The sequence below is a fragment of the Megascapheus bottae genome, chromosome 4, assembly GCF_031878675.1.
Source record: "Megascapheus bottae isolate mThoBot1 chromosome 4, mThoBot2.hap1, whole genome shotgun sequence".
NCBI lineage: Eukaryota > Metazoa > Chordata > Mammalia > Rodentia > Geomyidae > Megascapheus > Megascapheus bottae.
Genome location: NC_143512.1, coordinates 28531994 through 28547600, shown reverse-complemented (window position 1 = coordinate 28547600; position 15607 = coordinate 28531994). Strand labels below are relative to the sequence as shown.

Sequence of the window (15607 nt, the reverse complement as noted above, 5' to 3'; positions counted from 1 at the left end):
ATATTTTTTTGTCATTTACTGGTTGACAGCTTACAATTTATGTGTCATTGGACAAAATGCTGAAGCCTTTACCGTCCCAGAACTGACTGTGTATGTATGCGTGCGTGCGTGCCTTCGTGCGTGTGTGTGTGTGTGTGTGTGTGTGTGTGTGTTTCAAGGAAGAATATCTATACTGCTAAACAATGACTACAACAAAGTTGTAAACAGATGCAGTAACTGCATTGTATTTTGCATGGAAAAGTCGGCTGTGTCAGCAGTCCTGATATAAAGACTACTAATATCTCTTAGAAGCAACTCAAATTGGACGATGTCATTACAGAAACAAATGGGATGATTGTTTGCATTGTTGTGATGGGACATAAAGTCACAGAGAAGTTCATGCTGTAGCAAAGTCTGTAAAAGTAGGAAATTATCAGCATGATAAAGTGATATAGGATAATTACAATAAAAATAAATAACAAAGTGATATAGGAAGAACTCTTCAGAAATACAGGAGAGTTGCACAGTAGCCGCACTAGTGTGACTGGTGAGCAAGGAGGGAGATGCACTGGATGATCAACAGTGTGTGAGTAATCTCAACCAACAGCAATGCACATGGGAGGCAGATGAACAAAAGGAAGAATTATAGTAAGGTGATAAATACTAATGCTTCCATTACCGCCTACATGTGTGAAGATACTTTTGAAGTTTTAATAATTTCTCTCTCTCTCTGTACTTTCCTTTGTCCCAGACTTTTATTTACTTCCTTCCAGGAGCTTCACTCTTTGAAAACATCAAATCTGTGAAGTTATCTGTCTTCCTAGACTTAAGAGGGGGAAAGAAAGAAGAAAGAAAAGCCAAAATCTATTGAGTAGATATTTGCTTTAATGTCATAAAATAGCTACAGACCCCAAAAAGTAAAACATTGTGCTATCATGGAGAAGTATTTGTGTCCTATCCGGAGAGCAGAGGAAAAAATTTGGATGAATCAGAGAAAGAGATGCTCTGAGACAGGACAGAAACTTCTGGGTCTGAAAGATAAAGGACCTGCTGTTGCTGTCTAGCCATGCTCGGGAAAGCTTGCCTGGGTAAGAGAGGCACAGAGGGAAATTATCCCACAAAAACTCAAATAATAAAATATTATTAGAGATTAAGAAAAATTATACATATGAACATGTAGAATGCTACATGAAATTATTTTGCCATAAGACAACATAATTCCATATTCCAAAGACCTGGTTTGGAATGTATACATTGCAGTCAAAGGTAGATGTCAATAAAATGTGAATGTGAAAGCAAACTTTGAGAAATATGGGATTATAGTGCAATGAAAATAGTAAAAGGAAACATGGTATAATTTCCTTAAATTCCTGTCAATTTTACTTTGTTCATTTCTAAAAGTAGGATAAATTGACACATATGGAGCATTTTGAAGACAAAATAAGATGTAAAAGAGCTTATATGATGTTTGGAACATTCAATTTTTAGGAATAGGTATGTATCTCAATTTGTAAATTTAGAAGTACAAGAATCATCAGAATAGCTTACTGTATTCAAGTCTATTTTATGAGGGTGCTGAGATTAATTTTATTTGGCATTTAACTGTAGATATTCTTAGGGCTTCCACTTCCAGAGAGGTGTTAGTGAGCCTCAGTTGTGTGATCTTCCTATAGAGCTAAGATCCTGTCCTCATGGTTTCTCAGTGCAGCAGTCCCTGTGGCTGAAATCTTTAATGAGTGGATCAACAAAATGTGGTATTTATACACAATGGAATTCTATGCTGCTGACAAAGAACTACATCGCCCTATTTGGAAGGAAATGGAAAGACAGAAAAAAATCATATTAAGTGAAGTAAGCCAGACTCAAAGGAACATAGGCTCAATGGTTTCCCTCATTTGTCAAAATCAGTAGAAACCTTGGACTCTCCTAGCAGAGATTTACAATAGAATAAAACCTAGACACATATAGGATGACACTAAATGAAAGGACCTCCAGGATATAGAAACAATAGCCATATAATGAGTGATTGTTGTCCTTAATATACTATGTTATCTCTCATCTCTTTTGTTGTCCCTTGGTTATCTCATATTGTTACAGTATTTTACCTTGTTATTTGATATATTGTATATATGCTTATTTGATTATTTGAAATAGGAAAGGGAAGGAGGGGAAATAAGATGAGGGGTGGGGTGGGGGGAGGGAAATGGGCACCAAGACATGAGAAACGGTATCAATGTTTGTGAAGTAATGCACCTTCTATCTGGTAAATATAATGTAACTCTTCTATTAATTAAAATAAAAAGCATATGAAAAATGTGATGTTTTATCTATATTTTTAGGTTTTTGTCCACCTAATAGTTGATTGTATGGAATGACATTGACTTTCCTCATGCCCTGTGACAAGTATTTGCCATAAGCTTTCTTTCTTTCTTTTTTTTTTTTTTGCCAGTCATGGGCTTGAGCTCAGGGCCTGAGCACTGTCCTTGGATTTTTCTCAAGGCTAGAACTCTACCACTTGAGCCTCAGCACCACTTCTGGCTTTTTCTAAGTATGTGGTACCATGGGATTGAACCCAGGTCTTCGTGCATGCTAGGCAAACACTCTACCACTAGGCCAAACTCCCGGCCCCTGCCATAAGCTATCTTCCCACTCATTTGAAATTTTATTATCTCTGGACTTAATATGGCTAGGCACTCTTGTTTTCAGGAAGCCTTTTGGATATATCTGTACTGGTAAGCTCTTCCTCTTTAACATCTAGAACTTTTCTTATACAGGGGCAGATAGTATATACATTATCTATGAAAAGCTATTTGGACTTCATCTCAACTATTCTGCTCTACACTGTAATAGATATGACACAGACAATGTGTAAGTGAAGGGTCAAGATGATGTTGGGATAAAACTGACTTTATGAAAGTGAGTTAGGGGAGGGTTATTTATCAGTGAGGTCTCCTGATACTTTGGCCTTTCCTTCCTTTACCTTTACTGTTTATATCTCTCAGCAATTCCATTATCCTTTGACTCAAAAAATTCCTTTTATATATAACATTCCAAGCTGTTCATTTCTGGTTCTGATCTTGCCCTTGCATACTCCTTTCTGCATATTTCTAACAAGAACATCACCTTCACCTGCTCATCCCCAGACCCCAGACCTTGCCAAAATTTAGTTCTTCTCTTGATTTTTAGCTATAATAAGATAAATATATTCCTGCCTTGCTCTCCCTTTTCATAATCAATCAAATGTTTTTCTTTTTATAGTGTCCCTTTCTCTGTATTTCTAACACCATTAACATTAGTCAGGTTTTCTTTTCTTTCTGTTTTTCTGCCAATCCTGGGGCCTGAATTCAGGGTCTGAGCACTGTCCTTGGGTACTTTTTGTTCAAGGCGAGAGCTCTGCCACTTGAGCCATACCGCCACTCCCAGCTTTTTCTGAGGAATCAAATCCAGGGCTTCATGCATGCTAGGTGAGTACTCTATCACTAGGCTACGCTCCTGGCCCCACAAGTCAGGTTTTCTTTACCTCTTTTTTTTTTTTTTTTTTTTTACAGTCCTGGGCGTAGGCTCAGGGACTGAGCACTATCCTTGGATTTTTCTCAAGGCTAGAACTCTACCACTTGAGCCTCAGCACCACTTCTGGCTTTTTCTAAGTATGTGGTACCATGGGATTGAACCCAAGTCTTCGTGCATGCTAGGCAAGCACTCTACCACTAGGCCAAACTCCCAGCCCTCTTTACCTCTTGTTTTAATCAAAACACTCCTTAGAATATACAATGAATTTTAACTGTGTTACCAAAAGCCTATATATCTAGAGTTCTTATTTCCTCTTAGCCTTAAATTCCAGAATAATTTCTGCTTTGAACCTCACTCATTATCTAATAAGGACTGACTAAAGGGATACTCTTAGAAGATATTAGGTGCTCTAATACTTATGCCTCTAGAAAATTTATAAAACCTTTGACAGGTTTTCCATTCCCTTTGAGGTTTCATAGACTATTGGGATACTCTTGTGATGTCTCTAATTTTGATATTCCTATGCTGCTTTCAAGAAAACTGGCTATGTTTATATAATGAATGATTGTTGTCCTTAAGGTATTATGTTATCTCTCATCTCCTTTGCTGTCCCTTGGTTATCTCATATTGTTACAGTATCTCACTTTGTTACCTGATATATTGGATATATTTGTATTTGGTTATTTGAAATTGGATAGGGAACAGGGAAAACAAGATAAGGGGTGGGGGTGGGGGGGAGGGAAATGGGGACCAAGACATGTGAAAGGGTATCAATGTATGGGAATTAATGCACCATCTATCTGGCAAATATCATGTAACCCTTCTATTAATTACAATAAAAAATATATGAAAAAAAGAAAACTGGCTATGTTTTTATCAGTGTTATTTCAAACTGCCTCCTTACCTAATCAGGAAGAGGTTCCCAACACACTAGTTTAAAGTAGGCCTTGGCATTTAAGAAACAGAAGAAGTATCTCTTGGATCTCCTCCTGTACTTCTCCCTGGAAGTAGTTCATAAGAGAATTCTGACTTTTCCCTTAAAGTAAGATCATAAGGAGTTCATTACAGAGCACTTCTGGAATCTCTCCTGTACTAGGAGGAAAGGCAAGTCCTACCTCTGAGGAATAAACACAGAGACAAATTGAACAAGCAATATTTGCTAAGTTCCCACTATTTTTTGCTATTAGATCACAATGTTTTTGTCCAATCATATCCCTACATTCCACTGCAGCCGACCAAAGCCTAAAAACAAACATGTTCCCTTATTTCTTTGGTCAATCATGGGGCTTGAACTCTGGGCCTGCTATTTAGCTCAAGGCTACTGCCCTACCCCTAGAGCCACAACTCCATTTCCTGTTTTCTAGTGGTTAATTGGAGATACGAGTCTCAGGGTCTTTAGTGCTCTGGCTTTGAACCTCGATCTCAGATCTCAGCCTCCCTAGTAGCTAGGATTACAGGAGTAAGCCACTGCACCTGGCTTTGGGTCTTATTTCTGATGGTTCCCATATACAATAAAATTACATTAGCCCAGGTGCTGGTGGCTCATACTTGTAATCTTAGCTACTAAACAGGCTTAGATCAAGGCTTGAAGCCAGCCCAAGTAGTCTGAGTGACACTGACCAGTTAACTACCAAAAAGCTCAAATGTTATGGGGTTATGCTCAAATGTTAGAGAGTCAGCCTTCAGTGAAAAAGTTAAAGAACGCAACAAAGGCCTTAAGTTCAATCCCCAGCATGGTAAAAGAAAAAAATTACATTAAATAAAAGTCTATGACTTGGTCAATCTGTCCTTATGCTATAGGTGCCTTACCCATGAACCTTACAATGGATGCTGAAAGAAATTATAGTCCTTTCTATTCCAAATATAAGTCTAGTCCTATTTTTTTCTTTCCCCTGTGCTTCCTGAATCAGACATTGGCTACTCTAAAAATTTTTCCAGGTATGTATTAAAGATTTCTTCAAGTAGGGAAAGATATAAAAATCAATGAGCTCTAGATCCACCTAAAGTATCCCTTGTTCAAACAAATACCATCTGCTTTGCCTTCTTCAATCAAATAATCTTACCCCAAAGGCGCTTTTCCAACAAAGCAACAACCTGAAACTGAACAACATCAAAGTCAAACCTGAAATGTACCTGTCCTCAGCAATGTAAATCGCAGTACTAGTCTTCCCAATTCTTCCCTACACTAAGAAAGGGGGAGTGACAAGTCTCTTGGAAAAAATCTAGGCATTGCTAGCTTAAGCCCAGAAATCTCACCTTGAGGCCTATCTAACTGGTAAGTTTTGTTCTCTTCCCTAATTTATTCCTCCACTCAGTTTGGTTTTTTACCAAGTCAAGGACATCCTGAATCTTCCATCTCTGGTGGTGGTTTGGGGAATGGAGGGTGGAAAGGTTGGAGATCAGAAGAATGAGGTTCAGCTTAACTATGGAGAGCAGAGTTGGTATATTTAAATCCTTTAAATCCTTATTACTTGTCCTAGGTTTTTTTTAATAGTGAGGTTTTAATAATTTTTTTTTGTCAGTCCTGGTCTTGAACTCAGGGCCTGAGCACTGTCCTTGGGTTTTTTTTTTCCCTCAAGGCTAGAGCTCTACCATTTGAGCCACAGGACCTTTTCTGGTTTTTCTATGTATGTGGTCTCAGGGAATTTCGTGCATGCCAGGCAAGCACTCTACCACTAGGCCAAACTCCAGGCCCCTGTCCTAGGGTTTAACAACAATATTAATACCAGTACTCAAGCTGCTACTTTAAATTTAATCTGCTTTGTCTCTTATCAATGCTTTATTATTTATTTATTTATATTGCCAGTTCTGTGGCTGAATTCAGGGCCTGAGTGCTGTCCTTGGGCTTTGTCAAGGCTAGAGATCTACCACTTGAGCCACAGCACCATTTCCAGCTTTTTCTATGTATGTGGTATTGAGAAATCAAACCCGGTCTTCATGAATGCTAGGCAAGCACTCTACTACTAGACCTAACTCCCAGCTCAATGTTTTATGTAATGTAAACAAATACAAGATTTGAAATAATTTCATCTTTTCAACAGAACTAAAGCACCCTTTACACTGCAGACTATTTTAAACTCCTTTTGAGAACTCGAACTTATAGTGAGAGTAGGTGTCAGACAAAGAACCTAACCACCAGGAGACTGGTTTTATGGTTAACAAAGATTTACACCTCCATGCTTACTATGTCTGTTTAAATTTTACCTTCTCTAAGAATGTTGTTAATGACAAGCTCCCACTGAGTGACTGAGATGGGTTTGGCAGCAATATTATGAAAGTGTGTGCCATGAGCTTAGAAGTACTAAGTTAACTAGATGCAAACAGCTTATTATCTCAAGAGAAGATGCTGAAAGGCTCACTTTCCACAAAGGCTTTTGATAAAAAGCAAGAATAAGACACATAACTAGGCACCAGAGGCTTACACTTGTAATTTTGCCTCGTCAGGAAGCTGAGATCTGAGGATATGGTTCAAAACTAGCCTGGGCAGAAAACTCTTACACTCCCATTTCCAAAAGTCAGCAATATAGCTATTACTCAAGTAACAGAGAACTATTCTTGAGTGACAAAGAGTTTAAGCCCCAGGATCAGGGGAATGAGAATAAGACTATAAATAGTAATATATAATAATATCTAAAATATATAATACAATATATATAGTAAGAAGAACTGAGAATCTAAATCATCCTGGTAATAAATTAAACCTAGAAAAAAGATATGGCATGTAAAAAATAATTTCAATATAATTTGAATTTGGATGCCACACCTAATTCACTAAGAGTAACAACAGAAATAGAGTTCAAATCTAATTTGAGAAATAGTTTAGTAATATTGTACTTAGTTGTATAAAAGGTTAACAATGATGATAAAGACATTTTCTCTACAAGCTTTTCATTATTGATAGTGATTATTGTGGAGGAATCCTTCCTCTTGAAGGCCAGGTGGAACACAGACATTAGTCAACTATGTAAAGTGATCCAAATGAAATGTAAAACTAAGACAAACATTCAAAATAGAAAAAAATGGAATTTGGATTAAAACAAAAAACTAAACCTGAGCTCTTGAGATTCTCCGAGCCTGAAAAATTTGAATCATGATACTTCTGAAGAAAAGATAAGCATTCAGTAAAGTATACAGAATGAAAAGGAGCCTATCAAAAATAGGCTAACACAAGCCACAATTCCAACTCTATCTTAGCATACAATGCTCCTTAACCTATCTACCTATTATGTCAAGCTCTGTGTTTTCATACTTTCTTGCCACAGTAAATTCCCTTATAAATCTACAGCATGAAAAACCTATGACAATTTGAAATTTTCTTCTCTCAGATTTCTTTGTTTTGATGAAATTTGAAGATTTAAAAAGTAGATCCCATAAGATGGATATTAAATCCCCAGTAACCTCTCAAACCTGTTCCCAGTCCTCTACTGTCTCCCTTTGTTGTTCAGCAGCCAAGTGCTCTCCTTAAGCAGTGTCCTAATAAATTGCTTACTATTCTTGCTTATCTATCTTGGCTCTTTCCACCTTACAAAAGGCTCTACCTTACCAAGGCTCTAAAGTCCATGACACCATTCAGTTTATTTAAATATGATACGGACTTAATTCTATTTCACATCTTTACTGCTTTTCTCTGTTCTTTCTTCTATATTGAAAATACACATTTTTCAGTTCAAAAATTATGTTACATATGTATAGGTGAGGATCGTGGTTCAAAGCCAGCCCAGGCACTAAAGGTGGTGAGATTCTTATCTCTAATTAACTACCAGAAAACTGCAAGTGGCACTGTGGCTCAAGAGGTAGGGCAGTATCCTTGAGCTGAAGAGCTCAGGGCCAATACCCAGGCCCACAGTTCAAGTCCCTCAACCAACAAGAACAACAACAAAAAAAGATATCATGTGCTATTGGGGGTGAGGGCAATCTATCAGATCCCACCATGCTCCTACTTGGTGAGTAACTTGGATTTTTCCATGTGTCAATTTCCTCAGCTCTTACATACAGATGATAATTGTACACACCATAGAAAGATGTTATGAGGACTCAGTGAATGAACACAGAATACTCAAAGACAATAGCTGGAACATAATAAATATTATATATTTGTCAGTATGCTGAGCTGCTTTCACTAGAAAGCAAGAAGTTTCACTGGAAATTGTTTGGGAGCAATGGGTAAAGGAAAGGAAGTTAATGACACTTTCCTCAAATATTATTAACAGGATTTCCTACTAAGGAAATCACCAAGTATTTGTTCCTTTGATGCAACATGTAAAGAAACCTGTCAAAGACAAGTGGCCTCAGCATTTTAATCAAGAAAACTCCCCTCAGATTTTAAAGTCAGTAATACAAAATAATGTCTTAAATAATTTAAGATTATCAGTGTTTGTAGTTGATTGCTTTTTCTTTTGAATTCAAATGGCCTATTTTAAAACCAACCACTATTACTTTCTCATGCCAACCAAACTGGATGCAAAGAATATTAGAAGCCACATACAATAGAAATCAGTTGATTTTTCTCAGATTTTAGTACTATAATCATTCCCCTAAGATGCCTTTATGCAATTCTTTTTATATGAGAAATTGTTATCTACAACATATACATGGTTCTTCACATTAAGCATTCATTATCAATTAAAAGGTTAACATTCATTTATTAAATGTTTCTGTCTTGTGACCTTTGTAGAGAATAGTCATTTCCATTTTGTTGCCAACTTTTTAGTACTAGAGTTTAAACTAAGGCCCTCATACTTACTTGACTAGTACTCTTCCACAGGAACCATTTGTTAGTTGATTGAGGATAAAATCTAGCTAGCTTATTTTGCCTGGGCAGGCAAGATTGTCATATCTCAGACTCCTGAGTAATATAGGAGTAAGCCACCTTGCTTAGGATGCTGGGGGTTTTGGAGTGAATAAAAGTTCTGATAAAGGGGCAGAGTTTGGGCTAGTGGTAGAGTGATTGCCTAGTATGCACAAAGATCAGAATTCGATTCCTCAGTACCACATTCATAGAAAAAGCTGGAAATGGGCTGTGTCTCAAGTGGTAGAATGCTAATCAGGGCTCAGGCCCTGAGTTCAAGTCCCAGGACTGGCAAAAAAGTCTGATTTTTATAGAACATAACCAGAAGCTAAAGATGTCACTCTCTCTATGAAAAGTTTCATCTTTATGTTATGTGATTATGAAAGAAAATGATGCCAAATATAATTCAATAATTGCTTATTGAATGAAGACCATCCAAGTTTATATATGTGTAAAAATATGTACTGCAATCATAGTTCCCTTTTTTCTAATCTGATTTAATAAAGGTTACATTTTTATCAGCAAAGCTAAGCATATATTTTGTTAGAAAATTTCCTATAGAAACAAAAGCCATATAATGAGTGATTGTTGTCCTTAATGTACAATGTTATTTCTCATGTCTTTTGCTGTCCCTTGGTTATCTCATATTGTTACAGTATTTCACCTGGTTATCTGATATATTGTACATATGCCTATTTTCTTATTTGAAGTCAGATAGGGAAGGAAGGAAAACAAGATGAAGGGCAGGGGTTGGGGGGGAGGAAAATGAGGACCAAGACATGAGAAAGGGTATCAATGTATGTGAAGTAATGCACCTTCGATCCTGTGAATATAATGTAATCCTTCTATTAATTACAATAAAAATATAAGAAAGAAAAGAAAATTTCCTACAGAAAGATACTCATATTTCTTAGAATACTTCATTTAGAATGATTTACTCAAAAATTTTGCTTCCCAAAAATATAATAGATAGCTTTGGGCAGTATTGTCTTTTTCACAATGTTAATTCTCCTAAGTCAGGATGGGAGTTTTTTCTACTTCCTTAAATCTGCTTTAATTTACTTTTTCAGGTTATTAATGTTTTCATCATAGAGGTCCTTCACGTCTTTGGTTAAATTAATTCCTAGGTATATTGGTTTTTTTTTTTAGTCTACTGCAAAAGGAGTTGCTTTCGAAAAGCTAAAGCCATTTCTTCTAAAATCAGGAATGAGACAAGGATGCCCACTTTCTCCACTCCTCTTTAATATAGTATTATTACTCCTAGCCAGAGCAATAAAACAAAAAGCAAGCATAAAAGGGACCCAAATAGGGAAAGAGGAAGTGAATCTTTCCCACTTTGCAGATGACATCTGTATTTATTTATTTGACATCTGTATTTAAAGAACCCTATAGACTCCACTCCCAAGTTGTTTGAGCTGATTCAAAACTTTGGCGAAGTAGCAGGGTATGAAATTAACCCTTAAAAATCAACTGCTTTCCTGTATGCCAACAATGAGAAGAGTGAGGCAGAAATCCTTTTGCAATAGCCTCAAAGAAAATAAAGTTCTTTGGAATTAACTAAGAATGTAAAGGACCTTTATGATGGAAACTATAAAAATCTGAAAAAGAAAATTAAAGCAGAACTGAGGAAGTGGAAAAACCTCCTATGCTTCTGGGGTGGAAGAATTAACATCGTGAAAAAGACAATCCTGCCAAGGGCTATCTACAAATTCAATGCAATACCCATCAATATCCCAATGTCATTCTTTAAGGAAATATAAGAAGCAATTCAAAATTTCATATGGAATAATAAAAGACCACGAATAGTAAACCTTACCAGAAAGAACAGCTCTGGAGGAATATCAATACCAAACTTCAGACTCTATTACAGAACTATACTAACCAAAACAGCTTGGTATTCTCACAAGAACAGGCCTGAGGACTAATGGAATAGAACTGAAGATCCAGAAATCAACCACAGACCTATGGCCACCTAATCTTTGATAAGGGAGCCAAAAAATAGGATGGAAGATACACAGCCTCTTGCAAAAGGGGTGCTGGCAGAATTGGTGAAGCATCTGCAAAAAACTAAAGCTAGATCCTTCTATGCTACCCTGTACCAGGATTAATTGCAAATGGATCAAAGACCTTGAGGTAAAAGCAGATACCCTGAAAATTTTGCAAGAAGGTATAGAAGATACACTAGGTCTCCTTGGCACAGGTTGAAACATTTTAATAAAGACCAAGAAACACAACAAATTAAAGAATGTTTGGGCAAATGGTACTGCATTAAACTGCAGAGCTTCTGTATGGCAAAGGACATAGCAAGCAAGTGAACTAGAAAGTCCACAAAGTGGGAGAAGATCTTCACTAACCATACAACAGACAAGGGCCTCATATCTAAAATATATCCATAGCTAAAATATTGAATCTCTCCAAAACAAATCTTCAAAGAAATAACCATCCCATTAAAAGGTGAGCTAAAGACTTAAAGAGAGACTTCTCTGAAGAGGAAATAAGCATGGCCTACAGACACGTGAAGTAATGCTTCACATCTCTTTCCATAAAAGAAATGCAAATTAAAACAACTCTGAGATTCCATCTCACTCCAGTTAAAATGGCCATGATCAAGAAATCTAATAACAACAGATGCTGGCCGGAATGAGGCCAGTAGGGATTGCGACTGCACTGTTGGTAGGAGTGTAAACTCTTTCAACCACTATGGAAAGCAGTATGGTGATTCCTGAAAAGACTAAACATAGAGCTCCCCTTTGTCCCAGAATTTCCATTCCTGGCATTTACTCAACTGTGCTAATGGCATTAGCACAACGATGTTCATTGCAGCAGATATGGAACCAACCCACATGCCCCTCAGTAGATGACTGGATCAACAAGATGTGGTATTTATACACAATGGAATTCTATGCTCCAATCAGAAAGAATGACATCTCCCCATTTGTAAGGAAATGGAGACTTGGAAAAAATCTTATTAAGTGAAGTAAGTCAGACTCAAAGGAACATATAGGCTCAATGGTTTCCCTCATTTGTAATAATTAGTACACATCTAGGACTCTCCTAGTAGAGGATTACAATAGCTCAAAACCTAGGTACATAAGGTCATATAGAATGAAACTAAATGAAAGGATCTCTAGGATACGGAAACAAGAGCTTTATATTGTTGTTCTTAATGTACTGTTATTTGTCTTCTCTTTTTTAAACTCGTATTGTTACTGTATCTAACTTTGTTACATGGTATATTGTATATAAGTTTATTTTTTTATTTGAAATAAGAAAGGGAAGGGGGAAAGCAAGATAATTGGGAAGGGAAATAGAGACAAAAACCATGAGAATAGGTACCAATGTGTGAGAAGTAATGCACCTACTACCTGGCAAATGTAACTGTAACTCTTCTATACATTACCTTAAATATAAAACTTTTTAAAAAAGGAGTTGCTTTCCTGATTTCAGCCTTGCTCTTCTCATTGTTGGCATACAGGAAAGCTACTGGGTATTGTTGGTTAATTGTATACCCTGCTACTTAATCAAAGTTTCAGATCATCTCACATGACTTAAGAGAGGAATATATGCTTTCTTTTTTTGTTGTTTGTGGGACTTGAACCCTAGCCACTCAACTGGAGACCATTCCTCTTAGGTGCTAATGTCTGCAAGTGTCAGTGATTATATCAGAGAAATGTGCCTCATTTGTGTCAGATATTATCCATATCATACATCCCTTTAACCCTCATGATAAAATCCATGGGTGACTTAGAAACTTATATATAACATAGCATATTATCAGTATAGAAACTATGCATATTTCTTCTAAACTTTCAATCACCTGTAGAGCATTCATAATATCAAACACAATGAAAATGCTACGTTATATCATAGTGTTAAAGGAATAATAATAAAATAGTCAAAATATATTAGTGTAGGTATAATCCTTTCCAAATATTTGTATCTCTATTTAATTGAATCCATAGATGCAGAACCCACAAATACAGAAGACCAGCAACATGTATCTGAAACTCTAATGTCCTGATTATTCATTCAGGGTTTGGTTGTGTGGCTCAGTGGCTGAAGGCCTGCCTTGTTTTGAACATAGATGTAGTATTGTGTTAGTCAGTTTTTGGTTGCTGTAATAAAATACTTAAGAAAATCAACTTCGAGGAGGATTTGCATTAGCTCACAGTTCCACAAGAACCTCAGTTCCTGGTTTCTTGCCTCCTGGGTTTCATGGCTATGAGGAAGCCGCACAGCATGGCAGAGAGCACATGGTAGAACAAACACAGTTAACCTCATGGCATCTAGGAAGCTTGAGAGCCTGAGGAAAAATGGAGGCAGGAGGAAGATACAGGTCCGAAGGACCTACTCTTTTCACAAGGTCCCATCTCCCAAGATTCCTTCATCTCCCAATAGCCCACCAAAATATCTACCCTTCACTGTATGGGTTCACTTATGAAGTCAGAGAACTAGCAATACAAATTTGTTCCCAACTTCTGAACATTGATTGCTGAATTGTGGCCTAACCCTTGAATAAATGAGCTTTTAGGGGACATTTAAGATCCAAACAGTAAAAGTATATACTTCATATGGCTGTAAGAAGAATCAAATTATACTATTAGTTAAAAGTGTTTAATATATTACCTCCCATCTACTAAGTACACAAAACGGTGGTCATTTCAAGAACCCTTTCCTTATTTCTAACTTCCCCTTGAGAGAGTGAAGTTACAGTTCAGAGCCAAAGAAAAGGACCTTAGGTGAACTTTGTGAGACTAGACACTCAAATAGTACTGCTTGGAGACCCAGTGGATATCAGGTTTAGAGATCAGGAGTGGGGCTGTCTGCAACTCTGAGTTACCACAGTGCTGCCTAGAGAATTCTGGTGTCCTTTGGCACTGAATGGTTTTATGGTTTTGAGAATACTAGAGAAAAAGCAATAATCTTACAGAGGCACCTTCCTTTACTAGCCTCTGGGAAACAAACACAAAGGTTCAAAAGAGAAAAAAAATCTAGGAAGCAAGCTCTGTGCAGATATGAAAAACAAAATTTGTCAGACATGTCCATAGCAATTTGAATGGAAGGGAAGGGGAATGGGAATGAGCATGAACTTCATTCATGTGTGAACAAGCTTACAGGGTCTTGGTTATAAAGAATTTACAGTAATAAAGGGACTGCATGCTAAGTGCAAATGAAGTGGTCAATATAAAAAGGGGAAATAAAATCAGTGAGGAAATGGGGCCGGGAGTTTGGCCTAGTGGTTAAAGTGCTTGCCTAGCATGCATGAAGACCCGAGTTCGATTCCTCGGCACCACATACATAGAAAAAAGCCGGAAGTGGTGCTGAGGCTCAAGAGGTAGAGCTCAGGCCTTGAGAAAATCCAAGGACAGTGCTCAGGCCCTGAGCTCAAGTCCAGGACTAGTAAAAAAAAAAATCAGTGAGGAAGAATGTTCACAGATCTGTGTCATCCACTGGTCCTGGCAGATTGGTAGAAGCTAAGTAGTCTGGAAAATAGGTGAGGAAAATGGTAGAGAGGCAAAACATATACAAGCTTTGGTGGAAATGTCTGGAAAAGGGCTGGGTGGATAGAAGATGTGTGTGAGTGAATCCTGAGGGAAACAGTAGAAAACTAGTCTGGGGTCATATTTGAATGGTGGAAATATTAGGTTTAGTGCTGACAAACAAAAACATTGCCATAGCCGGGCATGGTGGCTCATGCCTGTAATCCTAGTTACTCAGGAGGCTGAGACCTGAGGACAGTGTTTCAAAGCCAGCACTAAAAAGTCAGTGAAACTTTTATTTCCAATTAATCACCAGAAAACTGGAAATGGTGCTGTGGATCAAAGAGTAGGGCTGTAGCCTTGAGCTGAAGAGCTCAGAGACAATGCCCAAACCAGAGTTCAAGCCCCATGACTGACAAAAAAAAGTCTTATTTGGGAACTTTGCAGTGAAACCAGTGACTGATAAAAAATAATCTGGGTTCATTTCTGGTACAGAATAAAAGCAATGCATAGGTGTATGTGCGAAAGGTTAGAAGATTTAACAGAAGTGGTAGAGAGATGGAATATATACTGTTACAAACATTAATTATAATTGTTTAAAGTAGCATTTACAGAGAAAAAAAGAATTAAAGAGAAGTCTGGCCTTCCTTGACTCCTCAATTTTCATTCCATCATTTTCTCAGGATTACTTCTCCATGCCCCAATGGATATAACTATCAGTGACAGCTTGCTAGTTTGTAAGATGCATAAGAACTTCTCCAGATATACTAAAATTTCCAGTCTTGCTCTAATGCAATCCTTCTCTATATCTTTACTTATTGTCTGTTTAATTGAAGCTTATGCTTTCAAA

At 37.2% G+C, this 15607-nt stretch overlaps 1 protein-coding gene across 1 annotated transcript in view; it reads right to left on the bottom strand.

Moving 5' to 3' along the window:
• Kiaa0825 (KIAA0825 ortholog) overlaps positions 1–15607 on the bottom strand; it is a 378969-nt gene that overhangs the window by 222475 nt on the left and 140887 nt on the right. The gene's annotated exons all lie outside the window — the stretch shown is intronic.